The sequence below is a fragment of the Pteropus vampyrus genome, unplaced genomic scaffold (assembly GCF_000151845.1).
Source record: "Pteropus vampyrus isolate Shadow unplaced genomic scaffold, Pvam_2.0 Scaffold288, whole genome shotgun sequence".
Lineage (NCBI taxonomy): Eukaryota > Metazoa > Chordata > Mammalia > Chiroptera > Pteropodidae > Pteropus > Pteropus vampyrus.
The window spans coordinates 17,676-33,693 of record NW_011889069.1 but is presented as its reverse complement, the minus strand read 5'-3'; the positions used below and the strand labels follow the sequence as shown (position 1 = coordinate 33,693).

Sequence of the window (16,018 nt, the reverse complement as noted above, 5' to 3'; positions counted from 1 at the left end):
GTTAAAGAGAAATTCAACTATTATGACACATATATGAAATATTTTAATAGAGTGTACAGAGTGTTATGGCAATAAAAGGAGAGAGGACTATGATTCAGCTTGGAAGAAATAGGAGATAGATTTTAGAGGGAAGTGTCACTAAAGTTTCCTTGAAAAATAAGTAAACATAGGTAGTGTGGGTGGAGTTCCAGGCAAAGCAAATAGTACGTGCAAAATCTAAGAGGCAGTTGCAGCCAATTATCTATACAGTCAGAGCTGAGCTGGATAATGTTGCTTAGTCTCTTTAAACTAACATTCCCGGCTTCATTACCAAGATGACTATATGTCATTCTCTTCCATGGGTAGAAGTCATCTTAGATTGAGAATGAATAAAACTCAGCCAACATTATATTTAATGGTGAAAAACTAAAAACCTTCCCTCTAAGATCAGGAACAAGACAAGAACTATTGCCACTGTTGTTCAATATAACATTGGAGGACCTAAAGAGAGCAATAAGGCAAGAGAAAGATATAAAAGGCATCCAAATAGGAAATGGAGAAGTCAAACTGTCACTATTTGCAGATGACATGATTCTCTATATAGAAAACCCTAAAGACTCCACAAGAACACTACTAGGAACAATAAGCAAATACAATAAAGTTTCTGGATACAAAATCAACGTTCAAAGATCCATAGCGTTCCTATACTCTAATAATGAAGTGTCAGAAAAGGAAGTGGAAAAAATAATTCCTTTCATAATTGCAACAAAAAGAATAAAATACCAAGGAATAAATTTAATGAAACATGTGAAGTATCTATATAATGAAAACTATAAGACCCTATTAAAAGAAATCAAAGAAGATACAAAGGAACAGAAAGATATTCTGTGTTCTTGGATTGGAAGAATCAACATAGTTAAAATGACCATATTACCTAAAGCATTATACAGATTTAATGCAATTCCCATCAAAATCCCATCGGCATTTTTTAAAGAAATGAACAAAAAATCATCAGATTTGTATGGAAGCAGAAAAGACCCCGAATTGCCAAAGCCACCCTGAGAAAAAAAGAATGAGGTTGGAGGCATCACTCTGCCCAACTTCAAATTATACTACAAAGTGACAATTATCAAAATGGCACGGTATTGGTAGAAAAACAGACAGATGAACCAGTGGAATGGAATTGAGAGTCCAGAAGTAAACCCATATTTATACGGGCAAATAATTTTTGACAAAACATCCAAAAACATACAGTGGAGAAAGGAAAGCGTCTTCAAAAAATGGTACTCGGAAAACTGGAAAGCTACCTGCTAAAGAATGAAACTAAACTTGTCTGTCACCACACACCAAAATTAACTCAAAATGGATTACAGATCTGAATATAAGACTTGAAACAAAATGCGTAGAAGAAAACATAGGAACGAAACTCAAAGACTTTGGACTTAAAGAGGATTTTATGAATTTGACCTCAAAGGCAAAGGAAGTAAAAGCTAAAATAAATGAATGGGATTACATCAAACTAAATGCATCTGCTCAGCAAAAGAAACTGTCATCAAGGTAAAGAGACAACCATCTGAATGGAAAAATACATTTGCAAGCAACGCCTCCGATAAGGGCCTAATATCCAAAATATACAAAGAACTCATACAACTCAATAACAACAAAAGAACGGTCCAATCAAAAAATGGGCAGAGAATCTAAACAGACACTTCTCCCTAGAGGACATACAAATGGCCAAGAAACATATGAAAAGATGCTCAATATCACTAGCTATTAGGGAAATGCAAATCAAAACCACAATGAGATACCATCTCACACCTGTTAGAATAGCTATAGTCAACAGGACAAGTAATAACAAATGCTGGAGAGGATGTGGAGAAAAAGAAACCCTCATACACTGCTGGTGGGACTGAAAATTGGTACAGCCACTATGGAAAACAGTATGGAGGTTCCTCAAGAAACTAAGAATTGATCTACCATATGATCCAGCAATCCCTCTACTAGGTATTTATCCTAAAGATTTGAAAACCCACATCCGAAAAAATATTTAAACACTGGTATTCATAGCAGCATTATTCACAGTGGCCAGCACATGGAAGCAACCAAAGTGTCCTATGATAGATGATTGGAAAAAAGAAGCTGTGGTACATATATATAGTGGAATATTACTCAGCCATAAGAAGAGATGAAATACTGCCATTTGTGACAACATGGATGGACCTAGAGATGATCATGCTAAGTGAAATAAGCCAAACAGAAAAAGTTGAAAATCACATGATATCACTTATATGTGGGATATAAACCTAAAAGCAACAAATGAACAGGACAAACAAACAGAGGCTCATGGATATGGACAATAGATTAGTGGTTACCAGAGGGGAGCGGGGGAGGGAAGAGGTAGACAAGATAAAGGGGTCAAATATGTGGTGACAAAGAAATCTAACTGGGAGGTGAACACAGTGTAAATATATATGCCTTACTGTTAAAATGTACAGCTGGAACTTATTGGATTTCATTAACCAATGTCACCATAAAATAAAGAAAGAAAGAAAAAGAAAAGATGTAATCAAGTTTCATATGAGTTCAGGTGCATTATATTTCCTAGATTTCCCTAAAAGAAACTGGGTTCCTAAACTTTCCTTGAAGGGAAATATAGTCACATAATAGAAACAACATGACCTATGGAATGTCAAACCTAAGTTCAGTCTTGGTTTTGCTACTTTCACTGGACAAGTTCCTTATCCTCTGTGAATCTCCGTACCTCTCCTAAAACAGGGACATCAATTAACATCTACTGGAAATGTCTGCAGCTACCTAGAATAAGTGTTTAATAAATGTTAGTTTCCTTTCTCTGGTGCTTTTATATCTATTCCCACAATTAATAGGGGAGAAACCCGGGCTTCTCTCTTAGGAGAAGTATACTTATTGCTCTAAGGCTGCTGTCCTTTGCTTTCAGTAGCTGGCCTAAAGTGGGTAAGAGACTCACTGTTGAACCTTTGACTAATCCTGGAGAGGGCTACATTCTCCCCATAACCTATTTCCCTACTGTGTTTGATCAGTATAGAAGTAGGTTATGGGAAGAATATAGCACATTATTTTACTGCAGAACATGATTTGTATTTTCTGAATCTGTTCTTGCCAACAGACATGCTCAGAACACTTCGTGTCTGAGTTTACTTTGGAATACAAGCAACCCCGTCTGATTGGAATACAAGCAACCCCGTCTGACTCAGCTTTCTGTTACTCTGCACATAACAAGGTTAATGCCCCTTCTTATCTATGAGTTATTTAATAATAGAATGCAGAGGAAGCACAAGGTACAGTGTTAGAAGTCCTCTGTTGCCCACAGGGTGATGTGACTCTGGCTTAGTCCTGAACTTCCAGCAAGGTGCATCCCTGCTCTACAGTAGCCTGAGAAGTCTTAAGTAACTATAGAGCCATCATTCTCTTCAAAATTTGACAGCTGCTATTATCATGTTTTTTTTTTTTTTCTCCTCTGGGTAAGAGAATCACTGTACATTGGTCCTTGGAACAACATGATCAGAAGGAACAAGACCAGAATAACAGTCTGAAGGCTGTTCTGGCATGAGTTCATGATACTGCTGAACACAATTACTATAACAAGAGCTCATTTATCTTCCAGCTCAGTTTTGATCCTAAGCAAAAGATGGTCTCATTCTCACCTTTTTTTTTTTTCCCCTTATGTGAGCCTATTAAATACACGACTGCTGGTTGCTGAGGGAATAATAAAACAAATAAGAAATGATCCCTACACACAAGAAATGATCCCTACAAGGAGTTTATAATATAGTAGGGAGCCATATACTTGTGAAACATGGCATGTCATGAGATACACCAATAGCAGTCCTTGGGGACATAGAATAGAGTGAATACTCTCACCAGAGAATCTGAGGAGGCTTCACAGAAGGGTCTCACATTTGAGCTGGGCCTTTCTTGATTGCTTCTTTCAAACTGTCATGAAAATTAGGTGGTTTTACTGGAATCCTGAATTAAACACCGAAGAACAAATCTTGTCTAAATTTAATTATTTATCAAGAATAAAGAATAAAGAACACTGGCCTCTGAGTCAGAAGACCTGGGTTCTAATCCAGGTTTTGTTACGAGCTCACTCGGTGACCTGGAGCAAGATATGTAACCACTCAGAGTCATGATTTCTTTGTTAAGTGAGTAGTTTGGAAGAGGTCATCTCCATGGCACTTAGTTCTAAAATCCTTTTCTTTCTTTGCTCCTAACACATTACAAAAATGAAATGAAGTGAAAAATGAAAAAGAATTAGAGCAAGTTCTGTTGTATTGAGGGAAGAATGGAACTAAGGTTATTGATATCACCAACAAAGTTACTTGTTGCCACTTCAGCGTACATTAGAGTGAAAAGGGTATCTCTGAACTTGAAAGGTGGCTAATTTTTCAAGCAATAAGAGAAAAAGTTTAATATATTTTCCTTCTTTCTCTACTGTCAGTGAACTTGCTCAGCACTTATATCAGTGAACAAGATGGATGCTAGGCCTTCCACTTCACTCGACAGTCCCTGTCACGTGCAAGCTCTTCTTTCCATTTCCCATAGACTAGTTTTTGAAAACTCATTGCTTCCTTCAGATTTGAGTTCACCCAACTCTGGGTAACCTTTCCTCTCATTCCATTAACATAATTGAGACTATAAGTTATCAATCACCTCAATTTCCTCTTTTTCACCTACAAATTCATATATATCCACACCTATTCTTCTCTTCAGATTCACCCCTCCTCTTATAGGCCAATCCTCCATCTATGCTTTTGATGACATCCTCACCTGTGCTCTCTGAGCCCTAGTTCTATCAATTAAGAACTCTCACTTTTTATTGTCTTTTCCCTTCAACTATAACCAAGCCCAAGACTTTTTCACACAAAATAATAAAAGAAAAGGGGAACAAAAAAATTCACTTTGATCCTCGATCTCCTAAGAACCACCATGTATCTCTCTTCCTATTTACTATTTCAAACATAAAATATATCTAAGGTACATGAAAGATATAAAGAATAATTTAACTGTCCCAAATGGGGCCCAGCTTAAGACATAGAACACTACTAATATCCTTGGAACTTCCTGTTGACCCCTCTTCGATGGTTTCCCCCATACTTTTCTGAGGAGTAGCCATCATCCTGAACCGTGTGTTTAGCATTTACTTGCTTTTGTTTTACTAAATACTACATATATTTACTACTTACATTATCACTAAACCACATAGGTTTGCAAATTTTTTAATTTGAACTTTATATATTTAGTCAAATCATGTGGATATTTTCCTTGCCATCTTCCCTAGTCAGTAGCCCATAAACAAACACCTTTGATAATAGGTTTATTTCTAGATAATTAAAAATGATTTCTAATATGATAGTTATTTGAAAAGTCATGAATTATTGAACTCAGTTACCACTTAAATGAAGTTTTCTTTGGGTCGAAAGGCATTTGGGTGGCTTTGTGTAATGCAATCAAACATTGTCAAAATTAGTTTTTTTTCCTTGAAAAAGAATCTGGAAAAACAATTTTTGTCTTCATTTAGTTCTCCTTCACTACCACACTGAAAGTGTATTGGCAGATGTTGCTAAATGCTCTCCACATTGTTTTATACAATGGAAATCTTTAAAATATCTTAATAAATCTCTCTTCCGTTCTCTATGCTATTCTATAGTGGTCAGTGTTAAGTAGTCACTTATCTCTGAAATTACTCCCTTTGGCTTTCATGATACCATTCCCTCCTGGCTCTTTTCATCTTCTATAATCTTTTTCCTCTCTTTTAAGGGGTCCTTTTCTTTTGTCTGTCTTTTAAACAGTAGCTGTCTTTGGCTCACTCCTCTTTTACATATATTTCTTGCAAGAACTCACACATACCCATCCTTCCACTACCATTTGCATGCTGATGACTCTCATGACTTAATCTCTAGCTCTGACCTCTTCCTTAAGTTTCAGACTCATATCCAACAACCTGCTGAACTGACACATGCAGGTATGTAAACACAGATGTTTCTTAGGCACCGTAAAGTCAACATGTTCCAAACTGAATTCATCTTCCTTCTTCACCAGATCGGCTTCTCTTCTGTATCCCAAACTTGAGTAATGGCTTAACATCCAGTCACTGTTAAAGCCAGAATTCCAGGAGTCATCTTAGACTTGTTCCTCTTTGTCCCTCACTCTGCCCTGCAGTGTGCCAATTTACCAAGAGACTAAAAAATTCTGCTTATTTTGCTTCCCCAAATTTGCTGGTATTCTCTCTTTCCTTTCTAGTCATACAACAATTATTTCCCTTAGGCTCTTAAAGGCTTTTGCCTGGACTACTACAATGCCTCTAGTCCCACTGCCCATAAATCTTTCCACTCTGCAGTCTGTCATCTACCTACAATGTAAACTGACTACACCACTATGGAATTTAAAATATTTTATTCACTAATCACCACATTCAGTCGACACTCTTTTGCATTACATATACGGTAGTCCCCCTTATCCATGGGGGATACATTCCAGGACCCTCAGTGGACAACTGAAACCACAGATAGTACTGAACCATATATGTTTTTTTCCTATCCTATGATAAAGTGTAATTTATCATATAAATTAGGCACAGTAAGATTAACAATAACTACTAATAAAATAGAATATTTATAATATACTATCATAAAAATGTGAGTGTGTCTCCTTTCCTTTTCTCAAAATATATATCTTATTGTACTGTCTACTCACCTTTTCACTTAAAGGAAGTACTTTACGGGTTCTCTACATATCCGAATTGTTGGAATCACTACTCTTGCATTTTGGGGCCATTATCAAGTAAATTAAGGGTTACTTGAACACAAGCACCACAATACTGCAGTAGTCAACCTGATAACTGAGATGGCTCCTAAGTGGCTAATGGGCAGGGAACATATACAGCATGGAGACAACTGGACAAAAGGATGATTCATATCCCAGGTGGGAAGGAGTGGATGGCACAAAATTTCATCACACTACTCAGAATGTCATGCATTTTAAAATTTATGGATTATTTCTGGAATTTTCAGTTTAAAATTTTTGGACTGCAGTTGACCACAGGTAACTGAAATCATGAAAAGTGAAACCATGGTTAAAGGGGTCTACAGTGCCCAGGACTTGGTTCTTTGCCTATCTCTCTGGCCTCATCTCCCATTTTTTCCCCACCACAAACTTTATGATGTACACTTTGCTCATGCTATTTCCTCTATTTAGTATGTCCTTTTAATTTTTCTTCATCTTACTTACCTTTACTCAGTTTTCAATAGGTGGGCCTTATTTCCTCTAGAAAGCCATCTATGAACCTCCAGGTTGGGCTATATGTCCCAACTCTGTGCTACCGTAGTACCTTATACATATCCTGATTTTTACCACTTACCTTGCTCGTCACATTAAAATTACACATTTACATGTCTTACTAGACTACAGGCTCCTCAGGAGCAGAAACCTTAACTGTTTCATCTTAAACTTCTCATGGCTTAGCACAAAGCTTGACTTATAATAATAGTTCTTACATCTAAACTGAACTGATGCAACTTAGACTTAACCTTGAGTCATGAAGAAACTATCTCCTAAATCCAGTCATTTGTAAGGTTGCTAGTACCATTACTTTTTAATGTAATTTTTAGAGCTAGATGAGTCCTTAAAAGACCGTCTAGCACTGTGCCTCTAAGATTGGTATATGAATAAGCAAAGAAATATCTGAAATCACAGGGCCAACATGGTATATCATCCTGGAGTATTAATTTCACCTAAAGATTTTAGGAAAATGATTTTCATTAAAACATATATTTTGGGGTAGCATCAATTTTCAAGCATTAAGAGAGACTTCAGCTTATGCCAGGCTATTCTTAGCTAAGCTTCAAGTTGTGGGAGCACACACTTTATAGTGAGTGGTAGCGTTTGAGAATCACTAACTGACAGTGTTTTATTACTTTACAGTGTAGTTTAGTTCTTGTTCTAGAGCCTTCCATACAAAAATAAACAGCCTCAGTGAGACCAAAGCATAGAAATGATCTCAAAAACAGCCACAAGAGAGAGATTTTTCATCCTGGGCCTGGATTAGGTGTGAAAAGGTGTCTGCCTAATAGGGCAGGTCTTTTGAAATTAGTACATCACTGTGCTTTGTACAAAATATTTCTGATAGTAAATAAAGGTAGGGGAGAGAAAGAGAAACAGCAGAACAGAACAAAGACAAGGCTTGGATCGAAGTAGGGGCCTGATCGAAGAGAGCGGAAGAAGTGAAGGACAGTACAGGTGAAGTGTGGAACACAAGGAAAGAAAAGACTCCAAATAGAACTGTGGTTAGAGATGGGATAAGATGTAGTGTATTTGGCGATAACCTAAGAAATTATTGTATTTTTAGAAAAATGATATTGGGAGTTTTCATCCCTGGAAATTCTACCTGGAAGCCTGGTGGTTTGAGAACTTCACAGTCTGTTTTCATACAGCTGTTCTTTGAGAATATCAACTTTGAGAATAAGGTAGCATCATCCAAGAGGAAGTGACATAAAAAGATGCAGAAGAAATAGAGGAAACAGCAAAGGGACAAGTAGGAAGGGCTCATTTAAAATAGATAATGGGGTCAATTTAATTCAAACAACATTCATCTGGTGCCTATTGTATTGGGCATTGTTCTAGGTGATGCAGGAACAAGCCTGGGCTCCAGCCTTCAAGGAGTTTGCAAGTATTTGAAGGTACCTGGGAAAGAAAAGCCAAAGTAGAAAATTCAGTATCTAATGCCTAGGCTTTCCAATTAAGAAGTCTTTGAAAGTAAACCAGGAATCATTCCTGTAACATACTATCTGGTGATCTAAAACTTTCTTTGCAAGAAGAGTGATGAATCTGCCCCAAGTTTTGATTATCACATGTCAGGCTGCACAAGGGAAAACCATTATGGATTTGGAATGACAAGGGCAGAAATTCTCTTTCAGATTCTATAAGCTGGACATTCTCTAGAGGTATTAGGAAAATATTTTCCCAATATAGTCTTAAAGAAAAATACTAGCGAATTATTCTTTTCCAACTTAATTAAATCTCCTAACAATGTGTTAAGACAGACACTGCCATGATATAGAGGTTCAAAGGCCTCAATTTATTCTAGATTAATAAGTATTTCATTATAGGTGGGTAATAAATGTTTTGAAAATGGTTATTCCAAAACAATTACTTGTACATGTGCTCACAGGATTTTCATTACCCTAGGATCTCTCTTTTTACTTTTTAATAATAAAAAACTCAGTCTTCAAGGAAGCCTTCTGATAGTCTCTACGTTGCTAATGGAAGAACGATGCATAGAGGGGCACAGGGATGCACAGAAGCACCAGGTACTTCAAAGTAGGCAGAGTCAAGAACAAAGTTCTGATTTTGACTCCTAGACTGCCACTTAACCTACCTCAAAAACAAAAATCTCTACTATTAAACACATTATATAATTAATAAATCTAAGTTATTAGTGACTTTTTCTCAAACAGGAATAAATGGCTAGAGATGGGGACTTTCTAATGAGAAATTGATTATACTAGAAAGCTGCTGGAGACATAATGATAAGCCACCAAAAAGCCTGCTCTGCCTAATCATTCTGCAATGAAGCTTGCCACTCTATAAGACAAACTCCCAGACTGCATTTTTGTACACCGTTCTTAAACATGGACATTTGAACAAAGCTCCAAACATGAAAGGCAGAACCAAAAACAACAGAAAGGCTTTGAAAATATCACATATTATAGTCAGCTGAAGAAAACTTTTAAAATGTAGAAAAAATACAGTTAATATTCTCAGAGAAATATGAGAAGATACTGCATCCATGAAATAAGAACAGGATACTATTAAAAAAAAAAAAAAAACAAAGCAACATTTGGAAGCTCCTCCACCATACCGCCCAAACAAAAGCCCTTGGGAAGTAAGCATATAATGGTAGAAATGTAAAAATTTAATAGAAGGGTTGGAAGATTTATTAGAACTAAAAGATAAGAGATGTTATTAAAAATAGAAGAGAAAAAATAAGAAAATTAGAGAATGGATCCAAGAGTCCCAACATCTCAATAATTAACATAAGTTTCAGAAAGACAGAACGGAGAAAAGTATGAATAGAAGAAAACCACCCAGAACTGAAGAATATAATTTTTACATTGAGAAGGCCTTAAAGGTACCTACAGTGGTCCTAACCTTTTCGGCACCAGGGACTAGTGCTCCTATGAGAATCTAATGCCTGATGATCTGAGGTCAAGCTGAGTTGGTAACTAGTGCTGGGCAGCAGCTGCAAATACAGATGAAGCTTCGCTGGCTCTCTTATCAGGCCACCACAGGTAAGAGGCCTGGGGGTTGGAGACCCCTGACCTAGAACAATGACTGAAAAAAAAAAAACCCAACCTATTATCAACTAACAACATCAGAAATATCAGAACATGAGAAATAAAGAAAAAAAAATCTTACAAACTTTCAGCAATTCAAATGAAATCCAAGGGATCAGAAATCAGAATGGCATCAGCTTTTCAACAGCACTCTAAGAAGGTAGATGAAAATGGAGCAATACTTTCAAAATTGTGAGAGGAAATTATTTCCAGTTAATATCTTCTACTCAGCCAAATGATCAATTAAATGCGAAGGAAGAAAAATGACATCTTGAATGTACGAGATCTCAAAAAGCAATCAAGTCTTGTGGCACTTGAATTTTATATAATTTTGAGAGCTGTCTTTAAGAAAAAAAATCATAAAATTACAAATACAAAACTGGATATGAAAATGAATATTTAGACTGAGAAAAGTAATCATAACAAATTGGAATCATGGAGGTTTAGGGCTCTTTCTTTTAAAATATCTTTAGAAAATTTACCAGAAATGCTTCTCAGTGGCAACCTGGCTTTTCTTCCCCACCTGACAACTTGCAGCAGTTTGCAGCCCTTACAGGGGCCCACGAGCTTCTTCAGCTCTGGGATAAATCTGCCTCTGCCTCCACGTGCCCTTTCTCAGGAAGCTATGCTCCAGCAAAACCAGAGAATGAGAAGGGATGGAATCCAAGAAATGAGAATCTAGTACAATTCACAGGGTGGTAGCCTAGAAGCTCCCAGAATCACAAGGGGGTCAGAAAACAATCAGTCCCTGAGAATGGGGGATATGGAAGGTGGAGTAGGGATTTTTCCGAGAAGACAAAAATCAAATTGGCTATTTACTTGATGTTTAACTCTATTGAGAGGAATTTTATCATCCTGTCAAAGTTTGAGCAAGAATTGATAATGAGTACTCAAAAAAACTAAGCAGTTGAAGAAGATAAAGCAATATACTAACTCCAGGGGATAGAAAAAGGTTGTACAAGAAAGGAAGTGTAAAAATCATGGTTTATCACAAGGCTTAGTTGTGAATAATATTTGCGTAGTCATAATAATGTAAACACTAAACATTGCTATGTCATAAAAAATTAGGATGTAACTATTGGGACCTTTCCAGAAAGGAAAGTGAATGTGAGATAAAATAATAGGTGTATGAGGGAGCAAAATTCTCCTCCTTCAAAATAGAAAGTCAATAAGTATTACCTAGAACTGGGAAAAGAAAAAGAAATAGCTAGTAGCATTATTTGGGAATATGGTGATAAAAATGAAAACAAATAAACAACAAAAAAAACCAGCCCAAAGCATTGAACGTAGTTGCCTCTGAGAGGCAGCTCAATACAGACTCCAGAAAAGACCTTAGAACTTATGACTTTTAAGACTATACATTTATTATGTTGACCAAAATGGAAAATTAAAAAAGAAAGTGATATCCTCAAAGGAAGTGATAGAGAAATAAAATGAAGGTGCCCCTGCTAAACCACCCCAAATTCAGTGTTTTTCAAGTTGTAATCCTGCAACCACCCACATTTCAATTACCCAGAGTGCCAGTTAATTATTCAGATTTATAGACCCATCTCAGGCCTAAATTATCAGCATTTCTTGAGGAGGGCCTCGGATTCTATGATTTTAAAAAGGTCCCCTAGATCCACAGCATTATCTATTGCTTTTTTAGTAAACCAAAGAATAAAACAAACAAATAAATAACCCCACAACCTATGTAGGGACAAAGGGGCAATGACTCCTCAAATATACTAGGGTAGACTCTGCTAGTTGTCTACCCAATCAGCATCCACCCTCCCTTTCCTCCTTATTAACAAAATCCTTATTTTGTTGTATTGGCAATGTATCCAACTAAAACACTAAATTCTCTAATGCTCCCTTATAGTTAGGAGTGGTTATGTGACATAGTTCTTATATGAATAAGATAAAAGAAGTTGCCTGGGTGGGGCTTTCAGGAAAGATATTATTATTTACAAAAGGACAGACTCAGCTGGTATATGCCTTCTGCCCTCTTGATAGGCACAGAAAAGATGGTCGTCTTTCAATGAGGACCAAAGCTGCATGCTAAGGATGGTGGTGCAGGGAGACAGAAGGAGCCTGGACTTCTCACTTCCAGACATCTAGTTTTTTGAGAAAAACAAACTCCTTACTTATTAAGTCACTGGAGTAGAGTTTTCTGTTACTGTAGCTGAATGAAGTCCAAGTGACATCTCACACTTGTTCAAATGTTTGTTTGATAGATACTGAATATATTCCATTGAGTGTCTACTATGGGTACTGTGCTAAGAATAACACAATGGGCCATACAAATAAGGCCCTTTCCCTCATGGAACATGGAATAGAGTGGAAGAATCTATAGGATTCAGGGAGGCTATGGTTTGCTGTCACAGACCCCAAAGCAATAGAATCAGTCTAACCAAACTTTATGTATGTAGGAAATCCTCAAGGGATCACATGCCTGAAGGAGCAGTAGTCTGAACATTGGGAGACCTAGGTTTTAGCTGTAATTCTTCAGCAAAGTAGATTTGGGGAAGCAACATGGGGTACTTGCTTAATTTTTCTTGAATCCACTTTTCTTCTTTGGATAATTTTTAAGGCTATCCTCAGCTCTAAAATATAAATATTTTTGTGATTACAGTGAACAAAGGTGGGCATGAAATATACCAAACAAGAATGTCTCTAAATTTAGATTCTAAGAGTTCAAGTCAGAGAATATATTAAAGAAATGTGCAGGAAAAACAAATCATAACTCCTCATCCTGAAATTAAAGCAAACAGAACCACTCAGGTGAAAGCTGTGGTATTATGGAAGAAGTTCTGGTTTGAGTCCTGGCTGCCATTTAACAGATGGGTAAGACCAGGCCAGATGCTCAGTATCTCTAAGTTTCAGTTTCCACATCTATGAAATAGGCTATTACTCTTCCCTCAGGGTGCTGCTTATAGAAATCATCTTGCACTCTGTAAAGTTCCCTTATGATCTAATACCAGCAAGATATTGATAAAGGCTTACAATATCTAAATCCTGCAAGGGAAATATATGAGCATGCTTTGATATTTTCAGTTTAATTCTTCACTCAACACAAAAGGCTGATAGATCTTTTATGTTTCCTTCTCTTTTTGACTCATTTTATTTTTACACAAGAGAACAGACAAGAGAAACAAAAACAGCTAAAATTCAAATAATCTCTGTTTGTTTCTAGCCCCAGTAAATATTTGAGGTAGAGGGTGGGCAGTTAAAAGGGAAGCTGAGTTCAAGTGAAGTGTGCAGATTACAGCACTTACCTGTGCCTCTAATTGTTCATATTCAGTATTGTGCAGTATTGTGAATAATCTAGTTTTTGTTTTATGACCTGTCTATAGAAACAAGTATAGATATGAACTCTGTCTATATATGCACTCATTAACTGATGACACAGTAGTGACTTTAGTTCTTGTACCCACAATTATAAAAAGTTTTGCAATAACAGGAACTTTGGCTATGGGAGTGGCTCTACACATGGTAAAACTGCCCTTATCCATTTCAACCAGCAGATGTGTATGAGGAAAAGAGACAATCCTTTGATTATAGCCAACATAGGCAACACCTGTACTTTGACCAATTAAGCCGATGTTAACTTGAACATGTTGGGAAGATAAGAAAGCAGAAGTCTTTTTTTTTTCTCTTTGCTCCCTCTCTCCCCCAGCGCTCGCCAAATCCAATCTCAAAGTGCTATTTGTTAAGATTAGGCAAGAGACATAACCAAGAATATTGGGGAAGACACCAAATAGAAAAACTGGTGCCAAATGTGAGATTCAATAGCTTCACCTAGGCCATCTCGACCAACAGCCACCAAATGGGTGAGGGAAGAATCCACAGGATATAAGGAAAATCACAAAGTATGAAATAAATAAGTGATGGTACTGTTTCCACCTTCCATGGAAGAAGTGAGAGGAAATCAAAGCTCTTTAAAAAGGGAATTGAATGCTTAGTTCCCAAAATACCAGAACAAATAGTGCACCACCAGAATCACGCCTCACTCTGCTTATGTCTGGCACTCTCCCCTTGTGAAACTAAAGGACCATATTCAATAAAGCCTTCACATCAATTCCATATCTTTTCTAGAAACTCTAGGAACAGAGAGTAATTACATTATTATGAAGCCAACAAATGCTCAGTCACAAAGAACTCAGTCTGAAGTGGGACTGGCTCCATATTTCACAGTGTATCATGATTCTCCCCTACACTGTTGCATACCTGGTTAAAAACAGCACGTGTTTCTTATGAACACTAGGTCATACTACCTATTAAAATGATTGCAAAAATACAGATAAAATTCTTAAGCCATTTTATGAGCCAGACAGAGCAGTGGGTGGGGAAAATGAGAAGAGATGAGGGCAGCAATGGCAGACACAGAAACATGGCAGAAGAGAAAGTGAAGGAAATGGGCATTTCTGTGAATTTTAGGAGAGGTGCCTGCCTAAATTTTCACACGATCTATTTCATAATGCCATGGGTTTCCTTTGCTAAAATACAAATCTTTCTTACATCTAGGGCTGGGTCCTATCTCCAGAGGTTATCTCTCTGGATTCAGACAGGGTCACCTAAACCTATTTTTAGGTCTCACGTAAACCTCTCCAACCATTGCTAACCTCACCCCTTAGCTTCTGACATCCTGGCCTATTAGCGGAAGTGGAATAAGGGCTCCGGGGATTTAATCAACCATTCTCCTCTTACTATTAGATTCCAGCTTCTTGGCCTAAAGTCAGCATCTGGTTGGTGCATTTGTGGATGGGAACTAACAATGAGAGACAGTAGGACTGTAAGTGCCCACAGCCACGTGGAGCCCACTGAAAGCTGTACTGGGCCAGACACGAGGCATCACCGCCTGGTTGTCCTCTAATCCTCAGGGTGGAATGGAAAGGAGGGGCTTCACACTTCAAAGCTTCCCTCACCCAGCAACATGGGCGACCCAACTGGCCATGGATGCAGCAAATTGATTCTAGGTCGCAGGCGTTCGGACAGAGGGTCGCGGGCACGGTGGTTGCTTCCCCAACCCTGAGTCCTCCAGCTCCTCCCTCTCCTGTCCCGTCTGGGCCCCGTCCCTGTCCCATCCCTCTCTCGGTTCAAGTCCCCTCTGCGTCCGAGGCCCCTGCCCACAGAGTACATCTCACCTGCGCTGAGCGCCTCCGAGCCGTCCGCTGGCCACTTGCCGTCCGAGTGCCGCCGCCACAGAGCAGGTGCGAGCGAGCGCCCCGCCCGCCTGGGCTGAGCCACTAGCCGGCCCTCCCCGGCCCGCCCGTCTCCGCCCCTGAGGGCTGGGCCTCCTTTCTCAAAGCCCTCACTTTCTTCCTTATCCCCGACCTTCAGCTGAGGTATTCCCGGGCCCCTAGACACTCCCTAAAGTGTATGCTCCAGCAGGGTCCCGACACTGAGCACCGGAGCGGACTGTGACCGACTGTGATCTATAATATGAAGCAATTACAGAGCCTGGGAGGCAGGGAGGACTCAGAATTCTTAAGGAAGACTGTCATATCCTGGACCAGAATCCAGTTTTGTGGCTTAACCTGGGTGTTAACAAGGGTTCCTCCCTCGCTCCCTCGCTCCTTCCCTCTCTCCCGTCCTTCCTTCGCTCCTTCCCTCTCTCCCTTCCTTCCTTCCTTCCTTCCTTCCTTCCTTCCTTCCTTCCTTCCTTCCTTCCTTCCTTCCTTCCT

General features: G+C 38.4%; 1 protein-coding gene across 1 annotated transcript in view; it reads right to left on the bottom strand.

Annotated features, from left to right (window-relative positions):
* The window catches only part of TMEM45B (transmembrane protein 45B), a 31,158-nt gene extending 15,370 nt beyond the window's left edge, over positions 1 to 15,788 (bottom strand). The window contains exon 1 of the mRNA XM_011376199.2: positions 15,479 to 15,788. The gene's annotated coding sequence lies outside the window, so the exon portion shown is untranslated. The remainder of the gene's footprint in view (positions 1 to 15,478) is intronic.
* Between the last annotated feature and the right edge of the window lie 230 nt (positions 15,789 to 16,018).